At 43.4% G+C, this 24,532-nt stretch overlaps 1 protein-coding gene and 1 pseudogene across 5 annotated transcripts in view; one reads left to right on the top strand and one right to left on the bottom strand.

Annotated features, from left to right (window-relative positions):
* SLC7A1 (solute carrier family 7 member 1) overlaps positions 1 to 24,532 on the bottom strand; it is a 139,953-nt gene that overhangs the window by 74,052 nt on the left and 41,369 nt on the right. For 2 of the 5 annotated variants that reach the window (XM_072795611.1, XM_072795607.1), the window contains exon 2: positions 16,792 to 16,975. The gene's annotated coding sequence lies outside the window, so the exon portion shown is untranslated. Of the gene's footprint in view, positions 1 to 3,224; positions 3,284 to 5,765; positions 5,785 to 16,791; positions 16,976 to 24,532 lie in introns of those variants that run through there. The other 3 variants (XM_072795612.1, XM_072795608.1, XM_072795610.1) reach the window with 2 other exon arrangements.
* LOC140616569 (transmembrane protein 126A pseudogene) lies at positions 13,385 to 13,981 on the top strand (annotated as a pseudogene).

Below are 24,532 nucleotides of genomic sequence, written 5' to 3'. Positions count from 1 at the left end.
GTCAGGTACCCACCACCCCTACCCCCATTGCCATCTCCAGGAAGGGATGAAATAAAGTGGAAAACAACACAGAGGTGGCCTAAGTGTTTGCTTGGCTTTGGTTTCTAAAGCCAAAGCCCTCAAGGTAATTTAGACAAAATGTGTGGGGGTCAGGATGACTATGACGAGGGTAAATAAACTCCCCCCAAAAACACACACATACAATTTTCTTATTCATATACGTGCATGCACACAGATACATACCAGCAAGTGCTAAGAATGGAGTAAGCTATCAGCTCAGCTTTCCAGAGGATAAGTGGATAAACCCAAAGTGTATAGGTCTGAGATCTAAAGGAACCTGATCCCCTACATACCCAAGGAGGTCCCTGGTCCCAAAGAGTTTCCAACTTCAAGGTCACCAAGGCAGTCAGGATCAATATGGCCCCAGAGACTGTGGTTCCTCCCCCATGCCTCCCTTCCCCATTGTGGCACAAAGGCCACAGAATGACCTCCATGACCTCAACTGTAAAAGGTCAGTGGTAAAGAGGTCTAAAGGGGACAATGGTACAGGAACCATTGTACAAATCCACAGACCCTGGACCTGGGTCAGCAGATGCCTCAGAGGCTCTCTGTCCCAACACCTTGGCACTACATCCACCCACCACAATCCAGACACAATTCCATTTTAAGCCCTCGGCTTAAAGTTAAGAAAACTTGTTATGAGAATTATTTTTCTCCACACTTCACTGAGTTTTCTTTCCAGTATAATAGTCAACATTTCTTCTAAGCACTTAGTATGTGCCAGAAGCTGTGTCAAGTACATAACATAGACTACCCCACTTAAATCCTCTCAATCCCGTAAGGTAAGAGAAGCCGATTATTATGCAAACAATATGGAAAGGGATTTAAATGTGAGAAATACGTGAGGAAAGGCACTTATCCTGTCAGCAGACCCCACTTGGAGACCTACCCCTTTCTGCATGAGGCACTCATGGCATCTCTTATGACCCCACAGTGCATATGCAAGGAGAACTGAGGCTGGCCACACAGCAGAGGCCACTCCTCTGCAGCCCAGAGTCAGCACTGCCAGCTGGTCACTACAATGAAGATTCTGCAATACACGGAGCACAGGATGTAGGACCCACTCCCAAACAAACGGGAAAATAGATGGTTGTTCTCACAGTCAAGAACGTTATCTGAGGGATCCCTGGGTGGCGCAGCGGTTTAGCGCCTGCCTTTGGCCCAGGGCGCGATCCTGGAGACCCGGGATCGAATCCCACGTCGGGCTCCCGGTGCATGGAGCCTGCTTCTCCCTCTGCCTGTGTCTCTGCCTCTCTCTCTCTCTCTGTGACTATCATGAATAAATAAATAAAATCTTAAAAAAAAAAAAAAAAAAAAAAAAAAAAAAAAAAAAGAACGTTATCTGAACATTCTGGAGAAAATACTATAGCAGAAATACAGGACGTTAAAGAAACAAAACTGCCCGTTTCTTCTGTGCTTCTAGAAAAGAGAAGAAAAAGCAGATGATCTACTCCGGAGAGAGGAAGAGAAGATACAGAAATACGCACAGCCCGGGACACCACGTGGGTGGCTCAGTGGTTGAGCATCTGCCTTTGGCTCAGGTTGTGATCCCAGGGTCCTGAGATCAAGTCCCACATCAGGGTCCCTACAGGGAGCCTGCTTCTCTGCCTGTGTCTCTGCCCCTGTGTGTCTCTCATGAATAAATAAATAAAATCTGAAAGAAAGAAGAAGGAAGGAAGGAAGGAAGGAAGGAAGGAAGGAAGGAAGGAAGGAAGGAAGGAAAAAAAAAGAGAAGAGAAGAAAAAAAGAAAAGAAAAGAAAGAAAAAAAAGAAAAGAAAAGGAAAGGAAAAGAAAAATAAAGGTGCACAGCCCAAGCAAGCCGTGGGACATTCTTTCTTCCAGCTTCAGATAGGTCCACCTGGCAACAGCCTTTGAAAGCTTCCCTGAACTTGATTTCGGTTGCCATAATCAGGATAGTAGACTGCTAACAGAAAGAACTTACTTCATGAAAGAAACCTAAATGTATTGATTTGGTACCTTTATTCATCCACAGAATACTATGGAATTCATAGTTCGTGAGCTTCATTATTGTGAGGCCAAGAGGGAAGGCTTCCTCCACCTATGGATGGAGCAAGTCTATGGAGTTGAGAAAGTCTAAATGCCTTTCTGGGAGCTACACACAGAGTAGGAAAGCCAGGACTCCAGAACCCTTCCGTGGTGCTGTTCCCAGCATTCATACTACTTGTTGTCAGCTCCCCTGAGCCACCTCCTTCATCTCCGGGCACATCAGTTCAGGCTGTACTGACGTTGTAAATGCCTTTAACCACACACAGCTCTAACTCGTTTATGCCGTTTGTTCACCAAACGTACCATCTGGCAGTCCAAAACTTTACCAACAATCAAGAGAGGGAAAAAGCCAAATGAAAGACATTGGGCATGGCAGGATGGGTCAATGCTATACCAGAATCTATCCCAATGTTCAGAAATGTCTTTCCTACAACCTGTGCTCCCCTAGAAGGGACAAATCCTGACCAGTGGGTAAGGTAAACCCAGCTTCACCCAGAGTACTGCCAATGCCACGTATCTGAAGGCATGACTTTAGAGTGGAATGAACATACTTAGCAGTCCACCAGATTGTTTTGCCATTTTGTTGCCCATTCTTCTAACTCACAGGCAGTAAATGCACTAAACCTCCTATGGAAAACTCAGGTGCAGTTTAAACAATTGCAGGGGAGTTCTTTTCAAAGCTGCTTTGCTGCTTTGGAGTTGGTGGGAGTGAATTATGGAAAAAGAGGAAAAAGAAGCCTCTCAAGTTTACTACAAGATTGTTCATCTCAAGTTTACTACAAGACTGTAAATCTGCCATGAGAGATGGTACTCCTCTATTCTGTGGATGGAAGAGAACTAAAATCCTTGTGGTAGATAGAACCTTGGCGTGGGATCCAATGCCAGTGACCTAAGGCACAAGAAACACCTGGAAGGCAGGTGCCCTGAAGGCCCAAGGATGAAAAAGAAGGCACACTCCAGGTGGCAGAGGGTCCTCCTTCTGGCACTAGGACAAACCCACAGCCAAGTTACCCATTGGAGAGTGGCAGGGGAGCACAGGGAGGCTAGGCTGCAAGCACCAAGAGATCCCCATGTTAGGTGTGAGGAAGCAAGAAGGCTAGGTGAAAAGGAAGGGAGCCACCACCCTGGGGCAGGTGGCTACAAAGCAGTCATGTACCTGAGAAGGGCCCCTGAGAACAGATCTAGTTCAGCCCTGTCCCTTGAGGATGGAAATACCTAAAAAAAAAAAAAAAAAAAAAGTCAGTTGTGACTTTTTAAAAAGTTCTTCACGCTCATTCCTCTACTTTCCCCATCTCGTTAATATAATATGGCAGCTCTATTCCTCGGAATCATATTTGACCTCCTTCATATCTCACATAGACTCCACTGGCCAAGCCTGTTGAGTCTCCCTTTAAAATCTACAGATGGAATAAGTAGATAAGGTGGAGCAGAACTCTACCACCTCACATTTCTATCATTTCCATCCCAGTCTAAGCTGCCATCACCTCTGAAGGAAATGACATATGGTCACTCTCTCTTGTGCACAAATTACCTGAAGCCGGATTTTATTCCAAACTTAAGTTACAAGTCTGAACTGGTCTCCCTGCTTCTATTACTACCCACTCCCCCTACCCTCCATCTCTTCTCCATGGAGCATTTAAAGTAATCCTGTGATGGTTCCCCACCGCATCCAAAGTAAAAGCCAAGTCCTCATGGTCCATCCACAGCATCTGCCCTCAAGTGGAACAGGGCAGTAGTAGAGAGTCCCCAGGTCTGACGAGACCAATCATACAGAAAAACACTAGGGTCCCATCCACAGGTCCTGCTTGAAATGAGGACCAAGAACCAGGTGGAATGATAAACACCTACAAGATGCCTCTGCATTAGAGGAAAATGTTTCTCTCCAGTACTTATCCCTGTTTCAAATTCCTCCCTAGGATTAATAAACCAATACCTCCAAACACATAGTTAATAATGAAAAGGGATCAATCCAATTAGACATAATGCTGGGCCCTCCAAGTCTCCGTAGAAAAGAAACTCCAGAGTGGAACAACCAATAAACACGTATTTATACCAAATATAATTAACATGTCTTAGAATTCAAGCTCCCCGAGGTCAGCAATCTTGTCTTCCAAGCCTTTTCCTCTAAAGCAAATAATTCTATGCATAAGAGCACTCATGTGACTCAAATCCAGATTCAAACAACTGCGTACATTTCTGATCTCTATTAAGTCTTGCCCCGTTTGTTTAGTCAGAACTCCTCTGACTCTCTTTAAATTCATCTGTAATGATTAAACATGACCGTAATATGCTAAACCTTTCAAAACTATTTAAACCATTGTTGACTTCGTCCCCTCACTTCTATTCTGATTGTGTGACTTAAGTTAAGACCTTTTGTTTTAATGACAGAAGGGTGTGTTCATATAAAAATAAGAATAATTTCCACTGAGACCAACTAAAAATATCAAGGGAATAAATGTATCATGGTTTCCTATTATCTGAAGCAAGCATAAAGGGCAAGACATGTTACTGTACCTCCCAAGTTATAATCCAAATTGAAGACAATTAGAAAATCCAGCCATACCCCAACACACACACAGTTCTGCTGGTCAAATTTTAAAGGGCACACGTGTAGGAAACTACACCAGGGAATGAAATCCCAACCCTCTCCCCCTAGAACTAAATCTGGAGTAAAACACAACCCTGGGTTTCTTCTGTAGGGCGAGCCCCACCACGTGTATTGGGAGGTTTAGTTTCCCTCCTGAAGGCGCATGTCTCTCTACTACCCTAATCGTGAAGCCAAACACCACTGACTGGTATCTGGTTCCCACACCCACGGAAAAGGGGAAGGAGCTAAAACGGCACCCTGTAGCAGCACTACAACACCAGGCTGCTCTGCGCACACAGGTGCAGAACGCCTGCCAGACCTGCCCGGTCTAGAGTTCTGTGCTACGCAGCACGGAGCACGCGGGGATCGGTTGTCTTTATTTAAGCCGGAAGAACTTCCTCTCGCTCCAAGCCATCTGGAAAGCTTGAAGAGCTCGGCCTTCCCAGGTCAAATCGGGTCACAAGGAAGCCCACCCGCGGGGGGAACTTCCCCGAAATACCCCTGGAAACTCAGACAAGAGGCGTGGGCGGGCCGGGGCGCGACGCCAGCCCAGGAGGAGAGGTGGGCGCCGCGGTCCCCGGGCCGGCCACCTGCCGCGGGACCACCCCCGCGGGCGCAGGGCGGGCTCCCGCCGCGGCGATGACACATCGCGGACCTCGTGGCGGGGCGGGGTGCCGCGCTCCGCGCCATGTAAGGGCAGGCCTCCGGATGCCGCCCGGCCTGGCCCGCGGGCCCGGGCCGCTCGCGCCCCCGGCCCGCCCCGACCGCTCCGGGGGGCCCGGCGGGGGTCGCCTGCAGGCGCGCGCGGCCGGCATCCCGGCGGCGCCGGGTCGTCCACGTTCCCTGTCGGTGTTGCATCATGCACCACGCCGCGCCTCCAGGGAACCAAAATGGACTCCGGTGGCGGAGGCGGCCGCATGGGCACCGGCCCCGCGCGCACAGCCCCGCGCCCGCCCTGCCCTCGCCCACCCCGGGGAGGCCAGCGCCCCGCCGCCCGCCCCTCGCCGCCGCCCGCGCCGCCCTCCCGCGGCCGCCCGCGCCGCCGGGGCCCCTCCAAGGTGACCCGGACCCGGGCGGCTGCCCTGGCGCGGGCGGCGGCCGGGCACTCACCGAGCCGGCGGGCGGGCGGGCGGGCGGTGGCAGGGTGCGGGCTCGTCCGCCGAGGGACTCAGGCGCGCGCGGCCGCAGGGACGGCCGCCGGGCGGAGGCGCGGCGCGCAGGGAGCGGGGGCTGCGGTCCGGGCTGCCTGCTGGCCTCGCGCCCGCCCCGCCCCGCCGCGGACCTGCGGCTCACACCTGCCCGCGCCGACTGAATGGAGCGTGGAGGGCGCGCGGGCTCCGGCGCCGGGTTTCATCAGCCGCGCGCCCGCCCCCGGCCGGGCCCCGGCGCCCGCTCGCGCACGTCACCGCCCCCGCACCAATGGGAGCGCGGCGCGGCGGCGGCGGCAGGCCCGGGGCGAGGCCGGGGCGGGGCCCCGCGCGGGGACTCGGGGTTCCCCAGGCGGGCGGGCCCGCGGTGCCTCCCGCCGCCGTCGCTGCCGCCCCGCCCGCTTGTTGCCATTTTTCCGCCAATCGGAGGCGGCGGCGCGACCGCCTCCTCGGGTCCCCGGGCCGCGGAACAGCGCGCGCGGGGCGAGAGCAACGGGCTGGGCGCTGCTCCCCGGGCGGCGGGCCCCGACCAGCCGACTGCCCGCTCGCCGCCCGCGTCCCGTCGCCAGAAACAAAACACCCGCGAGGCACTTCAAGGGTCGGGTTTTGTTTTGGTTTTTTTCGTTTTTAAGTAAATCTTCCCTTTTTTGCCATTGAATGATTTTTATTATTGCCATTCCTTAGTTTTTAATAAATCACTTACTCTTGCGCCTTGTCAGGAAGGGCCCTGAAGGCGGATCCTGCCTGTGTGGCGAGCACACCTTGGGGCTGTGCTCACAGCGGCGTCCAGAGGCGCCCTCCCTACACGGCTGGAACTTTAGGACCGAACCCCGCAGCGCTCACCTCGCGAGCCCCTCCGGAATGTCTCTCTTTGCTGCAAAAACCCACACAGAGAACCACAACCTAAAGAGATCCAGGAATCTGCGGCCCGGGCGACACGGAGACGTGAGCGGGTCGTACATTAGTCCTGTCAGCCTCCTCCTAACTTTGCTCACACACACACACACACACACACACACGCTAAAATCATAGTACAGTGTTCGTGGCCTTCGAATCCTTTCCACACCTTCAAAACTCCCCCCACTCCCCAGTCAGTAATGGGGGCTCATAGTCACCCACTGGATAGGAAACCGTCTTGGAATTACACTAGCAGTTTATAAGGTATATAACTGCATGGTGTTAGCTTCAGAAAGGTTTTAACAAACACAGAAATGGGCTAATATTGGCGAAGCACTTTGAACAGTGTTAGGTGTCATTATGAGCAACTAGGTATGTGCCTTTTTTTTTTTTTTTAATCAGTTTCAATTGTACAGTGGTGATATGATGCACTCCAGTTGCATTGTGGAGGTCTCTTGTGCTGGAGCTCTTCCTGAATCCCACCCCACCTCCTTCGGTTGCTGACAATGGCATCAAAAGGATGTCCCCCCTTCCCACAGAAGGATGATTGAAGGACCACCCTCTTTGCCTTTGCACCAGATCTGGATTAGAATCTGAATTCGACCATTTCATTTGCTGTGTGGTCTTCTGCAAGCTATTTCATCCCTGTTTGGAGGGTCTAAACTTTAATATTCTTTTTTTTAAAGACCTTGTATTCTTATCAGAAATCTATCCCTTAGTGTTTGAAATACGATTGTGGCATTTTTAAAAAGATTCTTAGCAGTAAAATAGAATTTAGTAGGTTGTAGAGATGCCCTGTTTGGGCAACACAGAAAGGGAACATAGAGTTAATGTGTAAATTCTGAGAGTTCCAGACCCCGATGGGTGTATGGGGAGAACTTAACCAAGAGGATTTTAAGTACTGTGCTCTGTTTAGCAATCCAACCCATCCAGAAAGACATTAGGAGACCCTCAGTGACAAGGTCCATAAGCAAGCAACTCCCTGGCAAAAAGGATTCAGTGTGAGCCAGTGAAAAAATAGTGCTCAATGTCTTAGCAAAAAGTTAAGAAAAAAGCTTAAAAAAAAACCCACCCCAAACTGGCTGAATGTTTTAGGTAAAGCTAAATTTCAGGCAGATTAAGGATTGGCAGGTCCAGAGGGACCATGAGTGACAAGCAACCTTGATCAGAATCAAGGAGCAAACGAGCCATTATTTCAGAGATCAGTAAGGAAAGGAGATGCTAACATTCAGGCCCTGGAAGGCATCTTCTAAAGTTAATTGTGACAGACCAGGTTCCAGCCTAGCACCATCAGGTAGCATAGGGGCACAGAAAGTGCAGAGAATGAGAGTCAGACAGATGTGGTTTTCAATACTGCTTTTTCTTCTGGCTAGCTGCTGGCCTAGGGAAATTGCATTTGTCCTCTCAGCCTGTTTCCCCATCTGCAAAACAAGGAATTAATTACCTGCTAGATAGGCATAACTTCCTGGTGACAATGAAAAATATGTAGTCAGTAAAGCTGGGAAGAAAACAAAAAAAAATATGTGTAAACGTGGAACAGAAAAAGAGACCCTAGAAATACCACAAGATAGTCAACTGATCGTTGACAAAGGAGGAAAAGCAATTCATTGGAGAAAGGATGTCTTTTTAACAAATGGTGCTCAAACGACTGGGCATCCACATGCAAAAAAAAACAAAAACAAAAAACAAACTCTAGACACAGATCTTATACCTTTCACAAAAATTAACTCAAAATAAATCATAGACCTAAATATAAAATCCAAAATGAAATGAAAAATATGCTAGAAGATAAGAGAAGAAAATCTAAGTAGTTTTGAGGTTTAGTGATGACTTTTTTTTTAAGATTTATTTATTTATGATAGACACAGAGAGAGAGAGAGGCAGAGACACAGGAGGAGGGAGTAGCAGGCTCCATGCGGGGTGCCCAACGAGGGACTCCATCCTGGGACTCCAGGATCGCGTCCTGGGCCAAAGGCTAAACCGCTGAAACACCCAGGGATCCCCCAGTGATGACTTTTTAAATATAATGCCAAAAGCACAATCCACAAAAGAAAAAATTGATTAAGTTGCACTTCATAAAAATTAAAACCCTCTACTCTATAAAAGACACTGTTGGGCAGCCCAGGTGGCACAGCGGTTTGGTGCTGCGGCCTAGGGTGTGATCCTGGAGACCCAGGATCAAGTCCCACGTCGGGATCCCTATGTGGATCCTGCTTCTTCCTCTGTCTGTGTCTCTGCCTCTCTCTCTCTCTCTCTCTCTCTCTCTCGTCTCTATGAATAAATAAATAAAATCTAAAAAAAAAAAGACACTGTTAAAGAGAATGAAGAGATAAATCATGGACTAGGAGAAAATCTTTGCAAAACACATACCTAATAAAATACTGGCACTCCAGATATATGAAGAACTCTTAAAACCCAGCAATGAGAAAACAACCCAATTTTTTAAATGGGCAAAAGACCTGAATAGACACCTCATTGAGGAAGATACACAGATGGCAAATAAGCATATGAAAAGATACTTAACATCATATGTTGTTAGGGAACAGCAAATTAAAATAATGAGATCCCACTGTACACCCATTGAATAGCTAAAACCCCAATCACCCATACCACCAAATGCTGGCCGGATATGAAGCAATTGGAACTCTCATTCATTAGTGGTGGGAATGCAAAATGGTACAGCTACTCTGGAAAACACTTTGGCAATTTCTCACAAAACAAAACGTAGTCCTACCATATAGACCAGTAATTACATTCCTTGGTATTTACCCAAATTAGTTGTGTCCACACAAAAACTTACATACGAATGTTTCTGCCAGCTTTAATCATAATTGCCAAAACTTGGAAGCAACTAAGATATCTTTCAATAAGTGACTGGACAAATAAACTATGATACATCTAGTCAAAGGAGTACTGCTTCTTAATGAAAAGAAATGAGCTATCAAGCCATGAAAAGACATGGAGGAGTGTTACATGAATATTGCTAAGTGAAAGAAGCCAGTTTGAAGAAGCAACACACTATATGATTTGAACTTCTAGAAAAAGCAAAATTATAGAGAAATAAAAAGATCAGTAGTTTCCAAGGGCTTATATAGGGAAGAAGAGGGAGGGATGAAGAGATGGAGTACAGGGTATTTTTAGGGCAACGAAACTACTTTAAGTGATACTGTAATGGTGGTTACATGTCATTATACAAATTTGTCAAAACCCATAGAGTGTACAACACAAAAAGTAAACCTTAATATAAACTATAGAATTCAGATAATAATAAAAGTTCAATATTGGCTCTTCAACTATAGCAAATGTACTACACTAATTCAAGATGTTAATAATAGGGGAAACTGAGTGTGGGGAAAGGGAGTATATAGAAACTCTCCGTATATTCCCCTCAATTTTTTTGTAAAACTAAAACTGTGGTTTTTATGGTATTTATACAGAAATAATATATATAGTGTGTATATAAAGATACATTTAAATAAATACTGTATGTTTTATATAGTATTATGCTATGTAATATGATTATATATAAAGCTATGTATTATATGTATAATCAGACTCTACAGTTGAACTTGAACAAAATAGGGGCTAGGGCATCAAATTCCCTCCTCCCTCACTCCACCCCACTCAACCCCCATGCAGTCAAAAATTTGTATATAGCTTTTGGCTCCCATAAAACTTAACTACTAATAGCATACAACTGACTGGAATTCTTATGGATAACATAAACAGTCAATTAGCATAAGTTTTCTATGTTATATATATTATATACTACATTCTCACAATAAAGTAACCTAGAGAAAAAACGTTAAGAAAATCATAAGGAAGAGGACATACATGACAATGCTGTACTGTAAAAAATTCACTCGTATGTGGACCTGTACTCTTCAAACCTGTGTTGTTGAAGGATCAACTGTATATTATCTACATTTATATATAATATAATGAAGTATATGCATATACACACATATATATGTAAAGCACCTGGTATAGGTCTACATATAGAAAGTATTCATTTAATAATAGTTATTATTAAGCAGATCAAGGAAACTGAGCTGCTTCATTTTCTAGTATTTCAGGATTGTATCCTGAATGGGTTAGGCATATAGGCTTTGGAGTCAGAGAACATGGCTTCAATCCTGGCTTTGCAACTGCTAAAATACATAGTGTTAGGCAAATTACTTCATTTGCTCCAAGTTTTACTTTCCACATTTCTAAAACAAGGATTATGGTGTCGGTGATGAATGAATGAGGATATTCATATAAAGAGTTTAGTACTCTAGGTGGCAGGCACATAACGAATGCCCAGAGAACATTATTATTAACTTCAACGACTAGACTGATTTGTGGGCTTGTGCAAAATGCTAAATTGGAGCATTTCATCTTCCATAACAAAGGAGTATTCTCACAACCAGAAACTTTGCAGGAAAAGACTGTCAGTAGTTGGCCCTGTAAGGACTAAGTGGTAAACCATCACTGTCCTGGTTCCCTGGGGGTCCAGATGGGGAGGGAAAGAACATAGCTACCACTGCATTCTTCAGAAGACCTCTACTGTCACCTGGCCAGCTCCTTTCTGTTCTCCCAGAACCAGCACTATCCCCTTTTCTGGGACATTCTGCTCTTGTCCCTCCAAACTTCCCCGACTATTGCATCTTCAACAGGAATGACCATGTCACAGAACCCCATCACTGTCAGCATAGAAATTGTGTTGTGGGTGGGAGTCCCCTGCTCCAAGTCTATTATTCCCTGACCACAGTGAAGTAGATGACATGAGCTGAGATCACCTCAGAAGCCATCCCAATTCCATTGGAAATTGGAAGAAAGAGAAATCTTTTTCCTCCCTGTCAGCAGAACTGGACAGGTGTCAGTCAGGTGCCACCAGCAGCCACAGTTGCAGCTGTGTAGAATTAGCCAGCCTGAGAGAGTGAGGTAGACTCAGAGGAGTCTAAGGTGAGGGATGAGGTGAGTGCTAATACTGCCCAAGTCCCCATTCCAGCGCTTACTGAAGCTGCCCATTTGGCTAAGAGCCAGAGAGATGTTCCTTTTGGCCAAAGCCATTTATGTTGGGTCTCTGTTACTTATATTCAAAAGAGTCCTGATTAATACAGTTTTTCTATCCTAGGGACATTCTCCCCAGGGCCAGATGGGAAGAAATATAAATACCTTCACAAAACATTGCCCCTCCAGAAGAGATAGTCACAAGCCTGATGCCCAATAGCATTGAAAAATACAGCCCTGGGGTTTAGAGGATATAACTATTGGTTAGCTGATAGAGAATAAAATCAGATCTCTGCCAAATTTCAGGAGACCTTTGAAGCCAGCTGTATGCATGACTCTGTTATGGTACAAAGTGCTTTTTCTTTACGACAAAGACAGTGTGCCTACCCTCAAGTAGGAGAGACTTTCTTACAATGTGAATCTTTGTAAGAATGCAGAGCTGTAAGAAAATGCAAGAGATAACCACAAAGATTTATGTCCACGTATATTTATCACACGGTTGTTTATAAAAAGCAAAAGAAAAAAGTCCATAAATGTCCAAATATGAAGAGTTGGTTAAATACATTCAGATCCATTCACAAAATGGAATAGAATATTAAGCTGCCATTAAATATCATGTTTTTGAATAATATTTAATGCTAAAGGAAGTACTCAGATAGTAAGAATGGGATACGATATTGCTGTCCTCAAAATTTTATATATACACACATACACTTATTTCCATATATTTAAGTGTATATTCTGTACACTCATATTATATATAATCAAGATGGAAACATAAAAATATTGTCCCTAGGTGTTTTAATTGTTCTGTATACTTAATTACCTCAATATTCTACATTGAAAATTTATAACAAACCCAATAGATGTTATTAAAAATCAAGATTGAAAAAAATCAAGATTGTAGCAAAACATAAGATAAAAATCTGCCTCCAGCCCCATCTTCCCCCTAAAATCTGTATAGTCAAAGAACACTCATGCCTTCATCCTCAACTCTCACTGCCCTTTGTGATCTATCAAGAAACCAGCCCAGGCCTGCCATTTAACTGTTGACAAGCTTTTCAGGCATTTAGTGCCAGGTAACCAGGTAACTAGAGCATGAGCTCTGAAAAGTTGGTGATACAATAGCTTCTCCATAAATGTTCAAAATAAAAATATTAAAATAGTGGGGCATCTGGGTAGCTCAGGCACTCCCATGAAAGAGTTTTTAACTTATTTTCCATACTTTTTCTCTGTCCTTTAACATACATATGCTATGTCCATCGACATATAAATTTAGGAAACGCATGAAAATATTCTGAATTTTACAGTGTGTTATGGACTGAATTGACCCCCCTTAAAATTCTAATGTTGAAGACCTAACCCTCAGAACCTCAGAATGTGACTGTATTTGGAGATAGGGCCTTTAAAGAGGGGATGAAATGAAATAAGGACCTAATCCATCATGACTGACATCTGTATAAGAAAGGGAGATTAGAGCACCCAGAGAGACTCTAGGGGTGTGTGAGCCTGGAGGAGGGGCCACCTAAGGACATCGTGAGAAGATGGCCATCTACAAGCTTCAAAAGAAACTAAACTTGGGCCTCAGTCATGTGTCAGCCAAAGATGGCCACACTCAGGCTAGTTGAACAAAGGTTGAGGAAAACTCTAGAGGTACCAACTGCTGTGAGGAGAGCATAAGGTTTTTAGATGGAAAATCATGAACCAGATGATACTGTCAAGGAAAACTTAATTTTCAATACTATAACCAGAAAAGTTAGCTAATTCCCAAAGGCCAAAAGGAATCTACTTGAGCATGAATCAACATATATTGGACTTAATGCTCCTTTCTGTGGTCTCACAGCAAATAGTCTTTTTCGACTCATCTTAAATATGACACAAGTTCATATGGCTCATCATAGCAGCTGGCTTACCAATGGCAGTGATCCCAGTTTTGACTGTGCACACATCCTACAAAGGTTTGGTGAGATTACCTTTGAATATAAGTGATTTGAATTATAAAACCGGTACCATAACACAGGGTGAATTGGTTGGTCTTGTTTTTAGTGGTCTGCACCCTGTTTTCTTGGCTATACCTGTGAAGGGTGGCCTCACAGCCAGGTAGAGTTAGCCTTGATTCCAGAGAAACATCTTAATTTACTGGATTAGAATTTCTAAGCCTGTCTTTAGAAAGATGTTATTTCCCATTCCACTCCAGACTGTGTTTCAGCATACCTTGGATCCAGACAATATAAGCTAATTATAAAGGCTATTCAATTACCTGAACCTAGCCTAGAAATTCAGTGACTGTTAAACAAATGTGTACATAAAGATGAAGTTCTAATGTGTGGGGAAAAAAAAAAGAACCTAAATCTGCCAGCACCATGATCTTAGACTCCCAGTGAGAAAATAAATCTCTGTTGTTTAAGCCACTCCAGTCTGTGGTATTTCATTATGGCAGCCCTAGCAAATTAATATATGGTGGAAATTGTATTTTTAAAGGACTGCCAGAGCTGAAAATGTCATGACCTAAGCACCCCCAGAGCAAACCTCCGCTTTTACAGAAGCAGAGAGACACTGTATGGTCTTCATGGTCACGGGACCCAATAGAGGCCCCCAGAGCCTCAAACTGGCAGTGCAGGGCTTTTGGACACCTAAGAATGATGTCTCCATTTGCTTATTGATTAATTTGTGGCCATAAGGTGTCTCCAACAATTGCTTTCTCCTCCCAATGAGGATGATAGGAAAAGCTTCAAGTTTCTCCATGTCCTCGTCTACATCATTTGCAGTCTAGTAGCTGTGCTGCTTACACAAGCAGCCCACTGACTCTCAGCTGACGTGAGCAATCTGCTATGAGCTTCGGAAAGCTGTTACTTCCCCCTGTGAGCAGAGTGGCAGAGTGGGGAAAACGGGGCTTTGGCATCAAATGGGCATGGGCATGGGCATGAATCTGGACTCCATTGCTAACCAACTTGTGACTTTGATCAAGTTATGTAATATCTCACAGTCTCCTTAAATGAGGACAACGCTATCCACCCTTGACTGCTGAGAGTATTAAATGAAATAATGTGTGAAAGTGGATGGGAGGGGAATGGGTGGTCAAGAAATGCTAGCTCCATCCTACCCTGTGTTCTTTTCTCTATCCTCCTAATATTCCTTCTCCTCTTCTGGCCGGAAGAAGAGGAATCAAAGAAAAGATCTTGGACCCTAGTACCTAGACTCCTTACCCTCTTCTACTGTCCTTTCCACCTGTTTGACTCAAACAAGGAAGGTCTGCCTACAGACCTTAGGGTTCTGCGTGGCACCTGGAAGCGGCTCACCAGATCATGACCTTTTGTAAGGCTAAGCTAATTTCTGCAGGAGTTTGCTCTCTGACAGAAGCCATCGCTTTCTTTGGATTTCTAAAAAGTCATGCCACTTTGGTGATATGCCAGCTTCAGCCAAGCCTACATGGTGGTTCTTGCCTTCTGGGAATGCTCATTGCTGATAAAACTTTCTTGCTGCATTAAGATAAAAAAAAAAAGTATGAGATCTCAGCTCACTCAAACACCCTAGAAGTTTCTACTTGGTAAAGCAAAAATAGGACCTTTATGCAAAGACATTTGGGATTTCTCAAAAGTGTGCCATATCTCTAGTTATCCCATTCCTTCCTTGAGCTATGCTCACCTCACAGTCTGGGGATTAAGTCTCTATGTTTGCATCTTACAGTGAACATTTGTCCTATGAGAGTGGACAATCAGGGCCACATGCCCAATGCAGTGGCTAAGAACACAAGTAGTAGAGACAGAGTTCCTTGTTGGACTTTCAGTAGGTAATTGACCTCTTCAGGCCTTTTTTCCCTCATCTAAAAAAAAAAAAAAATAGGAAAGCTAATGAGCTGCTTTAAGAGTTGAGAGAAAGCCTGAAAGGCCCCTATGCAGTGCCTGGCACATAATAATAATGACTCCATAAAGGCTACCGATCATTATTATTATCATCATCAGTATTTTTTCACCCAACACATGCTTTGCATAAAAGGAAATAGCAGTGGAATACATTCATTAGTGCCTCATCATTTTGTTCTCTGACTACTAAGAGGCCTAGTGGAGAAAAAGTCACAGGGACATAGTATTAATGAAGGGTTTCTCAGTAAGAACCATTGGCACACCCCCCAAGTTGATAACTAAAATGAACTGCCAACAAGACTGTCTGCAGAAGGTTGGTCATAATTCAGAGCATGGGCAGCTGCTGGTCAGCTGAGGATACAACCTAAAGCAGGGTTCCCCATTCTCTCCACTATTGACATTTGGGACCAGAGAACTCTTTGTTGTCTTGCGTATTGTTCAAAAGTCAGCAGGATCCCTGGCCTCTATCCACTAGATGACAGTTGCACTCTCCCAGAACCAAAAATGTTTCCACGCATTGCCAAATGGCCTCTGGAAGGTAAAATCACCCCCTCTTTGAGAGCCACAAGAATAGAGGAACATCTGATTGTCTTGTATTGGGTATTGAATTCTGTCTCATAGGTAAAAAGAGAACAAATGATCACAGGGCTGAGATTCAGCTGGATAGCACCAGTTCATGAACCACTGTTTATAGTCCAGCACCTGTTCTGATTGATTGGTGCCTGTGCCATACTGGTTGGTAAATATGCTTAATATAATTCTTGCATCATAGTGAAACTTAGGTTGAGGTTTCTTTTTTTTTTTTAATTTTTTATTGGTGTTCAATTTACTAACATACAGAATAACCCCCAGTGCCCGTCACCCATTCACTCCCACCCCCCGCCCTCCTCCCCTTTTACCACCCCTAGTTCATTTCCCAGAGTTAGCAGTCTTTACGTTCTGTCTCCCTTTCTGATATTTCCCACTCATTTCTTCTCCCTTCCCTTATATTCCCTTTCTCTAAAGAAGTAAAGGTTAAAGCAGATTTTATCTGTTCCCATACTGAAGATGTTCATTCAAAGAATATCATGGTGGCTAAACATAGTCAGATGGTTATCATTCTACCTCAAAGGCTTCCAACAATGCCTCACTGGTTTTTTCACTCACTGTTACCTTCTTCCTCATCTTTCCGAACCACAGTATGGAATGGTATTTCAGACTGTCTGCTCTTAATAATAACCACAAGCTACTTACCTGGTTCTGGACTTTTGTAGAGCTGGTATTATGAGCTGACTGTCCTCCAAATGTCTCTGTAAATAGAAATATAACACTTCTGATGATGTATCCTTAGTCTCTAGGGTGAGGCATGTATACCATGTTTCTCCATAGGATGGTTTCAGACTTTGGATTCCAGAGTACTTGCAGTGGAGATGGTGACCTGTTATAAAATAGGAAAACATTCAGATATGTGGCCACTAGTTTTGAGCTATGTCCAGAACAGTTCTCCAGTATAGGGAAAAGGAGAGAGGGAACAACCAGGGAATGGTAGTACCAATGAATTCAGGACCCAGGGAAAAATGAAAGATTAATTAGGTTGGGTTACTCCCTAAGACTAGCCCATCTGCCAAATAGAATCATACAACTGCCATAGGCAACCACATAGTTGTTGCAATGCTTACTAAAACCATTGGAATAACGGGCCACCCATGGTAAGCCTTCTCAAAAAGATTTAGATAGAGGCATGGTTTTTGATAAGAGTTCTGGATATGAGTAGGGAATTCGTTGTCATTTATCATCCAGATCCTCAGTCACTAAATGGGCTTATCAGTCTCTGGAAACAAAGCTCTGAAAGGATGTTAAGGGCAGTGGAAAGACAAGGATGCTAAAGTCCCCAATTTGCCCACATCTATCACCAAGTAGGCTTCTCAGAGGTGCTTCTGGGTCTGCCCACAGGCAGTTCCCCACCTGGACCATCTCCCCTCCTAATTCACTTACCTAATACTCTATTCATTTACAACCTGCGGGGCTTTGAGGATGTTACTTAACTTCTCTGTGCCTCAATTTCATTTTCTCTGAAATGGACAAAATAATTGTTCCTACTTTAGAAGTTGTGGTGAATATTAATGTGAACAGATGGTTAAAGGACTCATCATAGTGCCTGGCACATAGCAAGGCGATAAGTGTTAGCTATTACTATGAAAACTGTTATACACCCTTCCCATGTCAGCTTCCTCCAGGAAAATTGTCTTGATGCTCTTAATGAGGTACACGTGTTATCTTCAGGGATTGCCAAAAAGTGTTCAAAAGTACCCCTCACAGATCCTTAGTGCAGCCTCAGTTTAGGCCCACAAACAGGGCCTGCCAGGAATAAAACCTCAAAGTTCTGGGTGCGATTATGGATACAGTGGTAGGCATAGACCAAAAAAGCTTTTTGAATAATTGAGGAGATCACTATGGGGACTGGAAGAAAAAGGAGCTCTCTTTTTATGAGATCCCATGTACTAAGGATGATGTTTTTCAGGAGTTAACAAGGGCTATCTTTGCTAGCAAGAAAGCCTGCCTGTGAATGAAGATGATACAGAAGAAAGCAAAGGTTAGAGAGAGATAGAGGTAGGGGAGTGAGGATGATGGGGACAGAGAGACTGGATTACATTGTTGAGACCCTGGATCCAGCCAAGACTGAACACAGAGGTACCCAAGGTTGTTAAGCTGTCAATAAATAGCCTCTTTTTACCTAAGCTAGCTTGAATTTGGTTTCTCTCACTTGTTATTGAGAGTCTTGATTAACACACCATACTTCCCCATCCATAACACATATTATGTTTCATCTTAATCAATTGTTTAATTATCTATCTTCCCCCAGCTAGGCTGAAATTCCATAAAGTCAAGGCCCTGTCCTATGGTCGACTGTTGTGTGCTAAGCAGAGTGTCTGCCCAGAGGAGGCCTGCAAACATTTAAGTGATGAATGATGAATATTCTGGAGGGATTTCAGATGTAAATCAAAGATTCTACATGAAGTAATGATGGAAAGGATAAAGCCCCACTGTCTTTTCTCAACTCCTCTCCAGCTAAATACAAATTAGAATTCTTATTTCCCCCAAAAGACATCTCTCCACTTCTTTATCTCCCCTTTCCCTCATTTTTTAGAGAAAGAGAGGCAATGAGAACTTTGCAGTCTGAGATTCGGGTCCCCAGTATCATGATATGAGGCTCTTTTAAGGAGAGCAGAGATGTGGACACTTCAGAAGTGTCTTGAACACATCATATTTAGCAATTATCTCATTAAACCTTCAAATTTTTGAAAATATATTGCTGTTCTTATTAATGATTTCCATAGGAGATATTGGGCACAAAACTGAGGAAAGGACAATCTGTCCCTGACTTCTTTCTTTGAGATTTGTGTTTCTTCAGGCCACAGCTGACCATAGTTTGAAATAGTCAAAACCAGAAACAAATGATCACTACTTTGTGTTGGTCAAGAATCACTCAATTGCAAGTAATCCACACCTGATGTAAACAATTGCAGGGAAATTCTGAAACTTTATTGTGAGGTAAATGAAAAGCTTAGGATTTGCCAGATATACATAACACTGAAGCCAAGTCCTCAAAATCTGTCTTGTTCTCTCCATCTTACAGTTTTTCTTTCTTTCTTTTTTTTTTTCATCTTACAGTTTTTCTGATGGCTATATTTACTGCCAAATTTCTCCAAGGATAGAAACAATGGTCTTTGAAGTGCAGCATAGAATCCATTTCAACCCCACAAAAACACTCTAATAGGCTCTGCTTGGGTCATATGCCCAAGCATATGCACCTTTCACTGATTCCAGCAGAATGGCATTCTCTTGTGGGCTAGCCTGGGTCACGTATATCTCTGTGGGACATGCGGGCAATGTGGGGAGGAGGCTGAGTGGTGGTTCCACTAGTATCATGGAAGTAGAAGAAGAGGTCATTCCAAAAGGAAAGGAATGTGAGCAGATGCAAAAGAAACTGGCACCCACTATCTATTCCCAATTCCCCTACTTGCTCAGATGTGTCCCAACCTATTCCCAGAGTGCCCAGAGGGATCTATACCATGCATTCTTAGTTACCACATCTCCTAACTGGCCCAGGAGTCTCCCTTGGAGATTCATGTGCTCCAAGCTTATCCCAGGTGGAGAAAATATGCCTGATGTTCAGTTGTTCTAGTTCTTTTTTTTTTTTTTTTTTTTTAGTTGTTCTAGTTCTGATACACAGCTGCACACACCACACACCAGTGACCCTGTGCTCCCACTGCCTGGGGAGACTTGTCATGTCTTACCCCTTCTTTTAATTAGCCTCCTCTCCCATGAAATCCTGGGAACGAGGCTGAAGGGTGCAATATGAATGGCCTGGCTATAATGAGAAATGTCCTTTCTTTCATACTGGCTTTGAACCAAACTTGTGGACGTGAATGTTCTCTCCTTAGGCTGAGTTCCATCCCAGAAGCTTCCTTTGTCTCTCATGCCAGTAAGCTTCAGGCAAGCCAACCAACCCCACACTCCCACCAGATCAAACTGGGTAACTCAGCATACCATAATGCTTGAATCACTGCTGTACTTTTGGGTTTTCTTTTTGTTTGTTTATTTTGCTTTGTTTTAAAGATTTATTTATTTATTTGAGAGAGAGAGAGAGCCTGTGAGAGTGCACACACGTGTGTGTGTGTATGGGGGGAAGGGGCATAGAGAGGGGCAGAGGGAGAGGAAAAGAGAGAATGTCCAGCAGATTCCCCACTGAGTGCAGTGGGGACTTGATCCCATGACCCTGAGATCATGACTTGAGATGAAATCAAGAGTTAGAGGCTCAACCAACTGACCAGCACAGATGCCCTGATTTTTTTGCTGTTGTTACTTTTTAAAAGAATTTTCAGAAGAATATTTTATTCTTACTAGATTTCCTACTTAAGTGTTACCAGACAGATTTATTTGTGAGTTGTCCTCAACAGTTTATTAATCCCATCACTGATCATCTATCAGGTTGGCTGGGTGGTATTCTAATTGGTTATCAAAGGACCAAAAAGTACAAAGGTGTCCTCTCAGAATTTTCTTTCTTTGGGGGGCAGAGATGCTTTGATTTGTGTGTCTTTTTCTCAAGTAATAATCTTAAGTTTTTAAAGCCCTGTACGTAAAACATTGATGTTACAGTCAATATAACTGTCGACTTTACTAATTAACTATGAGTAGAATTTTTTCAAGTGAAGGAGAAATACCTTAATTGACTTTACAGTGACCTAAGTATATTTGCAATGGTGCCCGGCCTTCTGTCTGTACCAAAACTTTCTTCGCATTCACGGGACATATTGCCAATTAAGGGAACAATAATATGCAAATAGATGTTGGCAGATACCATGGGCAGCATTTCAATACATTTTTACATTCATTCTCCCGTAATGAGCAAATGAGCATGAAGACTCATGCTGTGGCCAGGTTCCCATTCCCTCTCTCACCTAACATGCATTCTCTTTCCTTGCCTTCCAACACATGTCATCACAACTCCTTAATCTGCACATCTTTCCTCCCGGTAGACCTCATTCAGTTCCACTCATCTCCAGCGTTGATCTCTACCTGCCCATCACAAATAATCACTCAGGAAACAGCAATTCAGGAGCCCTCCCCTCCAACATACATACACATTCCCTCACAATGAGCCAACCTTTCCAAACTGACATTAGCATTCTAAACAACATGGTGAAATGAAACAGGTAATTTAGAAACCTCATTTATCTCTTGCAGTTACAACCCTATTGTTTTTCTGGTGCCGTAAATTACCCATAGACAAAGCATCAAGGTCTAAAGCAAACACTTGTCAGATTAAACCAATGATAATTGAGAGAACTGGAAGACATTAATTCTGACAGTCAATCTGCCCTCCTGTTTGTTTTGCGGTAGCAGAGAATATAACAATATGGACATCTCCAGTGTTGCACATTCTGTCACCTGAAGTACACATTTTATTTTTGTTTTTGTTTTTATTGAAGTTCGATTTGGCAACATATAGTATAACACCCAGTGCTCATTCCATCAAATGCTCCCCTCAGTGCCCATCACCCAATCACCCCATCCCCCACCCCCACCCCCTTCTGTAACCCTTTGTTCATTTCTCAGATTTAGGAGTCTTTCATGGTTTGTCTCCCTCTCTAATTTTTCCCTCTCAGTTTCCCTCCTTTCCCTTATAATCCCTTTCACTCTTTCTTATATTCCCCGTATGAGTGAAACCATATGATGATTGTCCTCCTCTGATTGACTTACTTCACTCAGCATAATACCCTCCAGTTCCATCCATGTTGAAGCAAATGGTGGGTGTTTGTCCTTTCTGATGGCTGAGTAATATTCATTGTATATATAGACCACATCTTCTTATCCATTCATCTGTCGAAGGACATCGTGGCTCCTTCCACAGTTTGACTATTGTGGATATTGCTGCTATGAACATTGGAGTGCAGGTGTCCTGGCATTTCACTACATATGTATCTCTGGGGTAAATACCCAGTAGTGCGATTGCTGGGTCGTAGGGTAGCTCTATTTTTAACTCGTTGAGGAACCACACTATTTTCCAGAATGACTGCACCAGTTTGCGTTCCCACCAACAATGCAAGACGGTTCCCCCTTCTCCACATCCTCTCCAACATTTGTTGTTTCCTGTCTTGTTAGTTTTCGCTGTTCTCACTGGTGTGAGGTGGTATCTCATTGTGGTTTTGCACGCAGTACACATTTTATAACAAGGATGAATGGAACAGTTCTCCTGGCTAGGAAAGGCAGGTTGTTGATCAAGCTGGAATATATGTGTCCATTTGCCTTTGCAGAACCCTAGCACCCATGCTGGAAACTTTTCCTGTTTCCCCAGTCCAAGCACAGCAAAAGAATATATATATGTGCCTTGCTGTTTGCCAAATTATTCAACAAATGAGTCTTTTAGGATATTCATAGAAGATAATTGATTATATGTGCACTTTAGATGGGGCTTCCTAGAGAAATGCTTTAAACAGAATAAGGCTTACCATTTACTTACATCAGCTAAGCACCATTTATGCAAGCACCATTCTATTTAAGCATCAAAGAAATCCCGCAAGGTGAAGATTATAATTTTCTCTCCTGTAGAAGAGGAAACTAAATGTTTAAATGATTTGTTCAAAGGTTCTCACAGCCTAACCTCAGCCCCTTCACCACACTCTGTGGCCCTAAGATAAACTTGCTGCTGCCTGAAATCACACACTTAGCAAAAAAAGGTATTTGAAAATATAATGACCAAAAAAATATAAATTTCATGAAAAATATTTATTTATAGATCCAAGAAGCTCAGCAAACCAGAAGCAGGACAAATACAAAGAAAAAACACCCTACTTAGTCAAACTGCTGAAGTCCAAAGCGATATTCTTTAAAGCAGCCAGAGTGGGGAAGAAAAACATATCATAAACAGGGGAAAAAAACATGGATTCTCACTGGAAACAATGGAGGCCAGAACACACTGGGTGACATTTTAGAAAACAAATAAATAACAGTCAACTCCGAATTTTGTAGTCAGCAAAAAATATCCCAAGGTTGAAATAAAGACATTTTCAAATAAATGCGAATTGAAAGAACTTGTTGCCAGCAGACTTGCACTAGTGTTTCTTAATACTAAAGACATTCTTCAGGCTAAAGAGAAATTATAATGGATTGAGACTTGAATTTATAGGAAGTGAAGGAAAGTATCATGTCATAATGCTTTTACTAAGTTAGTAGACACACTTCTGATACCTGGGGGCAGCATTTTAAATGGGGAATAAATGAGTTTGGGAAAAAAAGCAGAAACTAAACTATTTTAGAATAAGAAAGTAATGTCGTACATCACAAGGACAGAGGAATTGTTTTCTTTTTTTTACACTGTTGAGTATTTTTACCTAGGTCATAGCTTTTTAATTCTATGACTTTTACTGTACAAACTTTCTATTTTTATCTAGTTATTTTTCCTTATGATATGTGTCTAGTTGCTTTTGTTTTCAGAAGTCTTCTCTTGGCCAGAGATTGTGAGTTACTCATACAATATATGATTTTACAGCTGTTTTTTTTTTTTTTTAATTTATTTATGATAGTCACAGAGAGAGAGAGAGAGAGAGAGAGAGGCAGAGACACAGGCAGAGGGAGAAGCAGGCTCCATGCACCGGGAGCCCGATGTGGGATTCGATCCGGGGTCTCCAGGATCGCGCCCTGGGCCAAAGGCAGGCGCCAAACCGCTGCGCCACCCAGGGATCCCTACAGCTGTTTTTTTTTTAAGATTTTATTTATTTATTCATGAGACACAGAGAGAAAGGTAGAGACATAGGCAGAGGGAGAAGCAGGCTCCCTGCAGGGAGCCTGATGTGGGACTCGATCCTAGGACCCGAGGATCATGACCTGAGCCAAAGGCAGGCACTCAACCACTGTGCCACCCAGGTGTCCCTACAGCTACTTTTATTTTCAGCTGCTTTTATAGTCAGTTATTTACCTTATCCCAAACTTACCTAATGTGTACATAAAGTGAGAATATAGGCCTCCCCCACCCCAATATGTTGACCAACACCATTTGTTAAATAATCCATCCCTTTCTCATTGACTTATGATATGTTCTCCATTATATATTAATCTTATGTTTTATAAGGTCTACTTCTGAGCTATTTAGGCTGATTTGTTATTAATTATGTATTAGACTATTTCCTTTGGACAGCTTTATGCTATAGTTCAATATCAAGCAGGTAAATTCTTCCCTCTTCTCATTTCTCTTTCTCCATTTCTTCTCCATGTGAATTTATTCTTAGAATTCTTTTACCATATTTCTTTCCTGCCACACACATAACTCTGGAATGTTGAATGGAATTTCCTTCAAATTACAAATTAATTTGAGAAGAATTTGTACCTTTGCTGTGTTCCATCTTACCACTAGGAATGTAAAATATCTTTCATCTTAATTAAGGTTCAGGCAAGGAAAAAATGCTGAGGATCTTCTAAAATTAGCAAATATAAT

Source organism: Canis lupus, chromosome 24 (assembly GCF_048164855.1).
Source record: "Canis lupus baileyi chromosome 24, mCanLup2.hap1, whole genome shotgun sequence".
NCBI classification, from domain to species: Eukaryota; Metazoa; Chordata; class Mammalia; order Carnivora; family Canidae; genus Canis; species Canis lupus.
Note: the sequence above shows the minus strand (reverse complement) of the source record. Positions and strands in the feature narration are given on the sequence as shown.